This window comes from Danio aesculapii, chromosome 22, assembly GCF_903798145.1.
Source record: "Danio aesculapii chromosome 22, fDanAes4.1, whole genome shotgun sequence".
Lineage (NCBI taxonomy): Eukaryota > Metazoa > Chordata > Actinopteri > Cypriniformes > Danionidae > Danio > Danio aesculapii.
In genome coordinates this window covers 2,863,032-2,874,575 of record NC_079456.1, presented here as the reverse complement: position 1 = coordinate 2,874,575, position 11,544 = coordinate 2,863,032, and the positions used below count along the sequence as shown (strand labels likewise).

The window sequence follows — 11,544 nt, the reverse complement described above, 5'->3', positions numbered from 1 at the left end:
GGGTTCGAATCCCGGACGAGCCCTTGCAGCTGTCTTGTGTTTTACAGGGGGCATTATGGCTTTCATAAAATCTTCTTTCGAAGAATTCCAGTTTGTCAGCAGATAGTATCACCACATAAAACCTTCCCTGCTGCACAGTGGCTTGCTGTTCTAGGAGAATGATTCTCGTTCGTGATACGAGAGCTCCCAGGTCAAATTCCGGGTGAGCCGTACAGTTATCTCATGTTTTATGAGGACGTTGAGGTTTTAGACAGAGGGCCGTTTTCAGAGAATGCCGGTTTGTAGCAGATAGTGTTGCCATGTAAACTTGCTGGCTTTTTATTGGCTCGTTGGTCTAGGGGTTTGATTCTTGCTTCGGGTGTGAGAGGTCCCATTTCATTTACTGGACGAGCCCTTGCAGTTGTTTTTTGCTTTGAGGGACAGCTTGGCTTTCACAGAGGCCTGTTTCAACGCCAGCTTCGAGCATAGATAGCCTGTGAAGTGTCTTGGTTCCATGGTGTAATGGTTAGCACCCTGGACTTTGAATCCAGTGATCCGAGTTCAAATCTCGGTGGAACCTCTGCCTTTGCTTCTTGCTTTAAATCAGTGAATGAATGAGACAATTTTCAATCACACCAATCAGTGAGTAGTTCCGATACTATACGCTGAGATAGCTATTTGATGCTCCCACGGTCCTCCTTCAGCAATCACTTATGTAACGTTATGTGTGGTTTTGCCATGCAGCATAAATCTGTGAAACTGATGAGATCAATTTACTCACTGAAACAGCTGGACAACAAAAATTTATAAGTAAACGAGTGACTCAACTTGTCGGTCTGGGGCTGCGAGTCTAGTTTTGGGTGGGAGAATTCACGCACAAGCCCTGCGTCAACGCATGAGATTTTGAAGGTTTGTTGTGACTCAATTGTTACATAAAGATTTCCACCACCATGCACTGCTTCTGATGCCATGTGAAAGCTTCAAGTCTTAGTTGGTCCTAGGGGTATGATTCTCGCTTTGGGTGCGAGAGGTCCCGGGTTCAAATCCCGGACGAGCCCTTGCAGCTGTCTTGGTTTTACAGGGGGGCATTTATGGCTTTCATAAAATCTTCTTTCGAAGAATTCCAGTTTGTCAGCAGATAGTATCACCACATAAAACCTTCCCTGCACAGTGGCTTGCTGTTCTAGGAGATGATTCTCGCTTGTACCACGAGAGCTCCCAGGTATAAATTCCGGGTGAGCCCGTACAGTTGTCTCATGTTTTATGAGGGCGTTGAGGTTTTAGACAGAGGCCGTTTTCAGAGAATGCCGGTTAGTCAGCAGATAGTGTTGCCATTAAACTTGCTGCTTTTTATTGGCTCGTTGGTCTAAGGGTATGATTCTTGCTTTGGGTGTGAGAGGTCCCAGTTTCATTTACTGGATGAGCCCTTGCAGTTGTTTTTTGCTTTGAGGGACAGCTTGGCTTTCACAGAGGCCTATTTCATTGCCATTTCCGAGCATTAGATAGCCTATAAGAGGTCTTGTTTCCATGGTGTAATGCTTAGCCCTCGGACTTTGAATCCAGTGATCCGAGTCCCAATCAGGAACCTCTTCCTTCTTTCCTTGCTTCAATCAGTGAACTGAATGAGACCATTTTCCACACACCAATCAGGTGAGTAGTTCTGATACATAACGCTGAGATAGCTGTTTGATGCTATCACGATCCTCCTTCAGCAATCACTTATGTAACGTTATGTGTGGTTTTGCCATGCAGCATAAATCTGTGAAACTGATGAGATCATTCACTCACTGAAACAGCTGGACAACAAAATTTATTAAGTAAACGAGTGACTCAACTTGTTGGTCTGGGGCTGCGAGTCTAGTTTTTGGGTGGGAGAATTCACGCACAAGCCCTGCTTCAACGCATGAGATTTTGAAGGGTATGTACTGAATCAATTGTTACATAAAGAATTTCCAACCATGCACTGCTTCTGATGCCATGTGAAAAAACTTCATGTTTTAGTGGCTAGTTGGTCTAGGTGTATGATTCTCGCTTGGTGTGTGAGAGGTCCTGGGTTAAAATCCTGGACGAGCCCTTGCGGTTGATTTTTGTTTTGAGGGACAGCTTGGATTTCACAGAGGCCTGTTTCATTAACCAGTTTCTAGCATTAGATAGCCTGTAAGAATTGTCTTGGTTCCATGGTGTAAATGGTTAGCACTCTGGACTTGAATCCAGTGATCCGAGTTCAAATCTTGGTGGAACCTCTGCCTTGCTTCTTGCTTTAAATCAGTGAAATGATGAGACCATTTTCAATCACAACCAATCAGTGAGTAGTTCCGATACTGTACGCTGAGATAGCTATTTGATGCTCCACGGTCCTGTTAGTGGCTCGTTGGTCTAGGGGTATGATTCTCGCTTTGGGTGCGAGAGGTCCCGGGTTCAAATCCCGGACGAGCCCTTGCAGCTGTCTTGTGTTTTACAGGGGGGCATTATGGCTTTCATAAAATCTTCTTTCGAAGAATTCCAGTTTGTCAGCAGATAGTATCACCACATAAAACCTTCCCTGCACAGTGGCTTGCTGTTCTAGGAGAATGATTCTCGCTTGTGCCACGAGAGCTCCCAGGTTCAAATTCCGGGTGAGCCGTACAGTTGTCTCATGTTTTGATGAGGGCGTTGAGGTTTTAGACAGAGGCCGTTTTCAGAGAATGCCGGTTTGACAGCAGATAGTGTTGCCATGTAAACTTGCTGCTTTTTATTGGCTCGTTGGTCTAGGGGTTATGATTCTTGCTTCGGGTGTGAGAGGTCCCAGTTTCATTTACTGGACGAGCCCTTGCAGTTGTTTTTTGCTTTGAGGGACAGCTTGGCTTTCACAGAGGCCTATTTCACGCCAGTTTCCGAGCATTAGATAGCCTATAAGAAGGGTTTTGTTTCCATGGTGTAATGGTTAGCCTCTGGACTTTGAATCCAGTGATCCGAGTCAAATATCTGGAACCTCTTCCTTCTCTCCTTGCTTTAAATCAGTGAACTGAATGAGACCATTTTCAATCACACCAATCAGTGAGTAGTTCTGATACTATACGCTGAGATAGCTGTTTGATGCTATCACGATCCTCCTTCAGCAATCACTATGTAACGTTATGTGTGGTTTTGCCATGCAGCATAAATCTGTGAAACTGATGAGATCAATTTACTCACTGAAACAGCTGGACAACAAAAATTTATAAGTAAACGAGTGACTCAACTTGTGGTCTGGGGCTGCGAGTCTGGTTTTGGGTGGGAGAATTCACGCACAAGCCCTGCGTCAACGCATGAGATTTTGAAGGTATGTTGTGACTCAATTGTTACATAAAGATTTCCAACCATGCACTGCTTCTGATGCCATGTGAAAGCTTCAGTCTTAGTTGGTCTAGGGGTATGATTTCGCTTTGGGTGCGAGAGGTCCCGGGTTCAAATCCAGGACGAGCCCTTGCAGCTGTCTTGTGTTTTACAGGGGGGCATTATGGCTTTCAAAATCTTCTTTCGAAGAATTCCAGTTTGTCAGCAATAGTATCACATAAAACCTTCCCTGCACAGTGGCTTGCTGTTCTAGGAGAATGATTCTCGCTTGTACCACGAGAGCTCCCAGGTATAAATTCCGGGTGAGCCCGTACAGTTGTCTCATGTTTTATGAGGGCGTTGAGGTTTTAGACAGAGGCCGTTTTCAGAGAATGCCGGTTAGTCAGCAGATAGTGTTGCCATGTAAACTTGCTGCTTTTTATTGGCTCGTTGGTCTAGGGGTATGATTCTTGCTTCGGGTGTGAGAGGTCCCAGTTTCATTTACTGGACGAGCCCTTGCAGTTGTTTTTTGCTTTGAGGGACAGCTTGGCTTTCACAGAGGCCTATTTCATTGCCAGTTTCCGGCATTAGATAGCCTATAAGAAGGGTCTTGTTTCCATGGTGTAATGCTTAGCCCTCTGGACTTTGAATCCAGTGATCCGAGTCCAAATATCGGTGGAACCTCTTCCTTCTCTCCTTGCTTCAAATCAGTGAACTGAATGAGACCATTTTCAATCACACCAATCAGTGAGTAGTTCTGATACTATACGCTGAGATAGCTGTTTGATGCTATCACGATCCTCTTTCAGCAATCACTTATGTAACGTTATGTGTGGTTTTGCCATGCAGCATAAATCTGTGAACTGATGAGATCAATTTACTCACTGAAACAGCTGGACACAAAAATTTATAAGTAAACGAGTGACTCAACTTGTTGGTCTGGGCTGCGAGTCTAGTTTTGGGTGGGAGAATTCACGCACAAGCCCTGCTTAACGCATGAGATTTTGAAGGTATGTACTGACTCAATTGTTACATAAAGATTTCCAACCATGCACTGCTTCTGATGCCATGTGAAAACTTCATGTTTTAGTGGCTAGTTGGTCTAGGTGTATGATTCTCGCTTAGGGTGTAAAATCCTGGACGAGCCCTTGCGGTTGATTTTGTTTTGAGGGACAGCTTGGCTTTCACAGAGGCCTGTTTCATAACCAGTTTCTGAGCATTAGATAGCCTGTAAGAAGTCTCTTGGTTCCATGGTGTAATGGTTAGCACTCTGGACTTTGAATCCAGTGATCCGAGTTCAAATCTCGGTGGAACCTACTTGATGCTCCCATGGTCCTCCTTCGCAATCACTATGTAACAATGTGTGGTTTTGCCATGCAGCATAAATCTGTGAAACTGATTAGATCAATTTACTCACTGAAACAGCTGGACAACAAAAATTTATAAGTAAACGAGTGACTCAACTTGTCGGTCTGGGGCTGCGAGTCTGGTTTTGGGTGGGAGAATTCACGCACAAGCCCTGCTTCAACGCATGAGATTTTGAAGGTATTTTGTGACTCAATTGTTACATAAAGATTTCCAACCATGCACTGCTTCTGATGCCATGTGAAAGCTTCATTGTTAGTGGCTCGTTGGTCTAGGGGTATGATTCTTGCTTTGGGTGCGAGAGGTCCCGGGTTCAAATCCCGGATGAGCCCTTGCAGCTGTCTTGTGTTTTACAGGGGGGCATTATGGCTTTCATAAAATCTTCTTTCGAAGAATTCCAGTTTGTCAGCAGATAGTATCACCACATAAAACCTTCCCTGCACAGTGGCCTGCTGTTCTAGGAGAATGATTCTCGCTCATGCCATGAGAGCTCCCAGGTTCAAATTCCAGGTGAGCCCGTACAGTTGTCTCATGTTTTATGAGGGCGTTGAGGTTTTAGAGAGAGGCCGTTTCAGAGAATGCCGGTTTGTCAGCAGATAGTGTGGCCATGTAAACTTGCTGCTTTTTATTGGCTCGTTGGTCTAGGGGTATGATTCTTGCTTCGGGTGTGAGAGGTCCCAGTTTCATTTACTGGACGAGCCCTTGCAGTTGTTTTGGCTTTGAGGGACAGCTTGGCTTTCACAGAGGCCTGTTTCCACACCAGTTTCCGAGCATTAGATAGCCTATAAGAAGGGTCTTGTTTCCATGGTGTAATGGTTAGCACTCTGGACTTTGAATCCAGTGTTCCGAGTCCAAATATCGGTGAAACCTCTTCCTTCTTTCCTTGCTTCAAAGCAGTGAACTGAATGAGACCGTTTTCAATCACACCAATCAGTGAGTAGTTCCGATACTATACGCTGAGACAGCAATTTGATGCTACCACGGTCCTCCTCCTTGAAGGAATTCAAAAAGCTTACAGCACCTGGTATTCCCAGGCGGTCTCCCATCCAAGTACTAACCAGGTCCAACCCTGCTTTGCTTCCGAGTTCAGATGGGATCAGGCATTGCCATTTTTTTTTTTCTTTTATTACACTGTTCAAAATTCATACAATTCACTTATTTATCCAGATTACACTTTAGACAAAACATTAAACACAACAATGTGTTTTGTTTTTTTACATAAAATGTAAATTTATGAGTTTTTATTATTACATTCTTTGTTCAGCCCCAACAGTAACTTTCAATTCAATTCAATTCACCTTTATTTGTATAGCGCTTATACAATGTAGATTGTGTCAAAGCAGCTTCACATAAAAGGTCACAGTGAATAGGAACAGTGTAGTTCAGTTTGTAGTGTTTAAGTTTAGTTCAGTTTAGCTCAGTTCATTGGGGTTTAATAATCACTACTGAGAGTCCAAATATTGAAGGGCAAATCCAACGATGCGCAGCTCTACAGATCCCGAACCATGCAAGCCAGTGGCGACAGCTGAGAGGGAAAAAAAACTTCACTAAATGGCGGAAGTGAAGAAAAAAAAAACCTTGAGAGAAACCAGCCTCAGTTGGGCACGATCATTTTAATTTTTCCGCTGGCCAAACGTCTTGTGCAGAGCTGCAGTCTCAGTGGCGGAGACTGGAAGCTGGCCTCAGCGAAGACTCGTCTGTCTCTGGAGCGTCACAGGAATCAGTCTCATGTTCTCCACTCTTCCATGACCATCACAGTAGCTGCTCAGGATTCGGCCTGGTCCAGGATATGGAAACCTTGGGATCATCTCGTCGTTGGTCTTGAATCGAATCAGTGACTCTGCATAGTCTGAGGGCCTCGGGAAGAGTATCCCCAGGTGGAAATGGAGAATAAAGAAAATAATTAGCGTAGCTGATGTTCACAGTGTATATCAACAAGATGCATAACCTGTTGGAAGCCCCCTAAGTGGTGCACTAAGTGTATGCTTTACTGAACAGATAGGTCTTTAATCTAGTTTTGAATTGGGAGAGTGTGTCTGAGCCTCGGACGTTATCAGGAAGGCTATTCCAGAGTTTAGGAGCTATAAATGAGAAGGCTCGACCTCCTTTACTCGACTTTGCTATTCTATGTACTACCAGAAGCCCTAAGTTTTGAGACCTTAAAGAGCGAGTTGGATTGTAGCGAGACAGAAGGTTGGTTAGATAAACAGGAGCTAGATTATTTAAAGCTTTATATGTAAGAAGCAATATTTTAAATTCAATACGAAACTTAAAAGGCAGCCAGTGTAAGGAGGACAAAATTGGTGTGATGTGATCATATTTTCTAGACCTGGTAAGAACTCTGGCAGCTGCATTTTGTACTGGCTGAAGTTTATTAATAGAGGATGCTGGGCAGCCAGTAAACAGAGCATTACAGTAATCCAGCCTAGAAGTCATAAAACCATGAATAGCTTTTCTGCATCTGAGATGGATAGCATACTTCGTATCTTACTGATATTTCTTAGATAAAAGAAAGCAGTTTTTGTGACATGGGATATATGATTTTTAAAAGTTAAATTGCTGTCTAATATGACACCCAGATCTTTTATAGTAGAGCTAACACTAACTTTGTATCCCTCTAATTGTAGGTCGAGTTGTGCGATCTGCTGTGTACAGGATTTAGGCCCAGTAAGTAATAATTCTTTTTGTCTGAGTTTAAGAGAAGATAATTGTTTGTCATCCAGTCTTTAACATCTTTTATACACTCAGTTAGCTTGGACAGTTTAGACGTCTCGTCAGGTTTAGTTGAAATATATAATTGTGTATCATCTGCATAGCAGAAAAGCTGATCCCATGTCTTCTAATAATGTCTCCCAGGAGTCGCATGTATATTGTAAACAGCAAAGGGCCTAAAACTGATCCTTGAGGCACCCCATATTTTACTGGGCTGATTTGTGAAGGCTGTCCATTAATATTCACAAACTGGTAACGGTCAGATAAGTATGACTTAAACCATTGTAGGGCCTGTCCCTGGACACCTGTAGACTTTAAGCGATTAATAAGGATACCATGGTCAATGGTGTCAAATGCCGCACTAAGATCGAGTAGAACTAATAGCGAGATGCACCCTTGGTCAGCAGCTAAGAGTAAATCGTTGGTTATTTTCACTAATGCAGTTTCTGTACTGTGATGAGCTCTGAAACCTGACTGAAACACTTCAAAAACATTGTTCGTCTGCAGAAAGGAGCATAATTGAGCAGAAACAACTTTTTCTAGTATTTTAGATGTAAATGGAAGGTTTGAAATAGGCCTATAATTAGTTAAGTTGCTGGGGTCCAGTTGTAGTTTCTTAATAATAGGTTTAATAACAGCTAGCTTGTAAGGATTTGGAACATGGCCTAAAGATAAAGAAGAGTTGATAATGTTAAGAAGAGGTTCTCCTATAACAGGTAGCAATTCTTTCAGTAACTTGTTGGAATTGGGTCCAATATACACATAGCTGATTTAAAGCTATTTATAATTTGTCTAGCTCTTCCTGTTCTATGATTTTAAAGCACTGTAGGTTATTTAGATTCAGTGGCGTGTTTACTGGATCTGAAGTATAAGGCGGTGCAGAAAGTTTAATATCTCCTATTTTCTGTCTAAAGCCTTCTATTTTATCACTGAAAAAATTCATGAAGTCATCACTACTAATTTGTGGTGGTGACATTTGTTCCAAAGATGACCGATTATTTGTTAATTTAGCGATGGTGTTAAATAAGAATCTAGGATTGTTATGATTATTTTCTATCAGTTTGCGGAGGTGCTCAGCCCTGGCAGATTTTAGAGCCCTCCTATAGCTGGACATACTGTCTTTGTACGCAATTCTAAAAACTTCTAAATTAGTTTTTTTCCATTTACGTTCCAGGGCACGGGTTGCTGTTTTGAGAGCGGGGGTATGACTTATACCATGTGTGTAGTTTTATTCTCTCTAGCCTTTTTTAGTTTGATGGGTGCCACAGTATATAGAGTGCTAGTAAAGATGGCATCCATGCTGCTGGTTACTACATCAACTACGTCATTTGCGTTTGCGGGTGCATTTCGAAATAAAGAAAGATCAGGTAAGTTATTTATAAATTCATCTTTGGTGGATGGAACAATAGTTCTACTAGGGCGATATATCGGAGCGGATCTGCTAATTTCAGGTAAACACAGCTTATATAGTAAGAGGTAGTGGTCTGTAATATCATCACTTTGTGGTATAATCTCTACATCAATGACCTCAATTCCGTAAGACAGAATTAGATCTAATGTACGCTTTAAGCAATGGGTTGGACCAATAACGTTTTGCTTTATCCCTAGTGAATGTAGTAGATCCATAAACACGAGCCCTAATGTGTCGTTCGCGTCATCTATGTGGATGTTAAAGTCTCCTACAATTAGTATTTTATCAGTTTTAACTAGTAAGTCAGAGATAAAATCAGAAAACTCTTTTAGAAAATAGGGTCCTGGGGGTCTATATATGATGATTAGAGCGAGACATAACATTTTTATTTTATTTGGTGTTTGCATAGTGCCCGGAAGCATAACATTAAGCGCTAATACTTCAAAGGAGCTAAACATAAGTCCGTTTTTCTGATTAACATTAAGAATATCACTAAAGATTGACGCAACTCCACCACCACAGCCAGTTTGACGAGCCTCATGTTTATATAAGAATCCTGGAGGAGTTGCTTCATTTAAACTAATATAGTCATTTTGTTTCAGCCAGGTTTCAGTGAGACAGAGTGCATTAAGATTGTTATCTGTTATTATTTCATTTATGATAAGTGCTTTAGGTGCTAGTGATGTTTAGGAGACCAAGCTTTATGAAATTTGTGTTTTCACTTTTTAGTGGTTTTTCTGGTTTAATTCTTAATAGATTATTTCTGGAGCACACAGTACGTTTATTTCTTGATCTAGTAATACGAGGAACAGACACAGTCTCTATGGGGTTAGCCAGATAAGCATTACTGATATTTATGTGGGACGAATAGGAGTCTGTATGGCTAAATTGTGAATTTTGTGAATTTTTACTTACCAGTCAGACAGAGCGAAGTATTCTGGTATTCTATCATCATTCACTGCCGTTATATAGTCAGGTTCATAAATATTTGGACATCGACACAATTCTACAATTTTTGGCTCTATACACCAACACAATGGATTAAAAATTAAACTAACAAGATGTGCTTTAACTACATACTGTCAGCTTACAGTTTACATTTACATGAATCAAGTGAACGCTGTAGGAATTACAACAGTTTGCATATGTGCCTCCCACTTGTTAAGGGACCAAAAGTAATTGGACAGAATAAAAATCATAAATCAAACTTTTACTTTTAAATACTTGATTGCGAATCCTTTGCAGTCAATTACAGCCTGAAGTCTGGAACGCATAGACATCACCAGACTTAATACAGGTATACTTCAGCGCCCAGTGAGTGAACAAATTGTGAGAAATCAGTTTGGGCCAAAATCAAGTTCCATTTAATACATTTATGGGGAAAACTGCAATGAAAATAAGCTATTTGGAATCATGTAATTGACTGTTAATTTCATTGTTGGTTTTTGTGTGTGTGTGGACAGGATTCAGATGGTGGTGTTGCTGAGAAGGATCTTTAACAAGTTGTCTTTGGCATTTACAGCATTAATGCTGAGGGAGGAGATGCCACCACCCCTCCAGTGGACGTTGGAATAGTGATTGAGGGCGTTGAAGTGCTTCACGAGTTGGGAGACATTGCTTCTGCATGCGCACTCTTAATGGGTGTAATATATGCATTGAACCTCAGTTATCCTCAGGAACTGAAAAAAATTCTTTGAGGTGCTTCAAAAAATCTTCCTCCAGCTGGATGCTACGAGACTCAACTAAGGTACAGATGCTCAAAAACAAACTGGCCGGTAAGGTCATCAGTTCACCACTCTTCTTACAGAGTGCAAACATAGATACAGGGACACGTTTCATTTCACATTGCATTTCAAAGATACTTGGATCAGTCAATCCATTAGCGGATCACTCGTATGTCAGCTTGTAGACCCAACAACTGATCTCCACGGCTTTAAAATGCCCCAGTGTCTCTGTATCTGTGGTTACACACAGTAAATACAGTTTGGTGAAGTGAGTTTGGTGAACTGATGACCTTCACAGCCAATCACAGTCATTTCTGTTGAGCAAGTGTACACAATGATAAATCAGTGGCATGTAAGAACGTGCACTACAGCACTCTAATGTTAGCAGGAAATAAACTTTTTTAAATTCCACTACAGCTTGGTACTGAATTGCAGTATCATGACAACACCAGAACCAACAAAGCAGAGTTTGTTAAATATGAAGGCACTTTGGACTTAAAATCGTTTCATTTGAAAAAGCACTTGACACTTTTATGTCTTTGTTTTTGTTTGATTGTGACACATACCACTGTTCTGGGTGACATGTTTCTCTGTCATGTAAAGTGTCCAGAGTTATTTCCTTTATTTATTATTATTATTATTTATTTTATTATTATTTTTATTTATTTACTTTTTTTGAAAACTTTATCAGTAACTGGTTAATTTTTCAAAGATTTGACCACTCAGGTAAAACAAAATAAAATCCTGTTGGCGTGTTAGGCTATGTTAAGGATTCATATTTTTCTAACACCTAGTTGAAAATCTTCCTCCAGCTGGATTCTACGAAATGTTCAACCAAGGTACATGTGTTCAAAAACTAAATTTGTGAGTAAACCAACACTGAGCTATTATGATTTTGTGGAATTTAACATGGTCTTGTTTGCATTTAAAACAGTTTTACTGCAAATACACTTGACACACCACTGTTCAGACTGACATGTTTCTTAAAGTGTCCAGAGTATTTGAATTTTTTAAAAAAGATAAGATAATCAAGATAACCAACTTTTACAGTGTGCTTTT

At 41.1% G+C, this 11,544-nt stretch overlaps 1 protein-coding gene and 4 non-coding genes across 5 annotated transcripts in view; 4 read left to right on the top strand and 1 right to left on the bottom strand.

Moving 5' to 3' along the window:
* LOC130215600 (zinc finger protein OZF-like) overlaps positions 1-11,544 on the bottom strand; it is a 110,730-nt gene that overhangs the window by 6,063 nt on the left and 93,123 nt on the right. The window lies entirely within an intron of this gene.
* trnaq-uug (transfer RNA glutamine (anticodon UUG)) lies at positions 488-559 on the top strand. Its single transcript has one exon. It is a non-coding gene; the product is annotated as a tRNA-Gln (tRNA).
* On the top strand, positions 2,345-2,416 carry trnap-ugg (transfer RNA proline (anticodon UGG)). Its single transcript has one exon. It is a non-coding gene; the product is annotated as a tRNA-Pro (tRNA).
* trnaq-uug (transfer RNA glutamine (anticodon UUG)) lies at positions 4,518-4,589 on the top strand. Its single transcript has one exon. It is a non-coding gene; the product is annotated as a tRNA-Gln (tRNA).
* trnap-ugg (transfer RNA proline (anticodon UGG)) lies at positions 4,899-4,970 on the top strand. Its single transcript has one exon. It is a non-coding gene; the product is annotated as a tRNA-Pro (tRNA).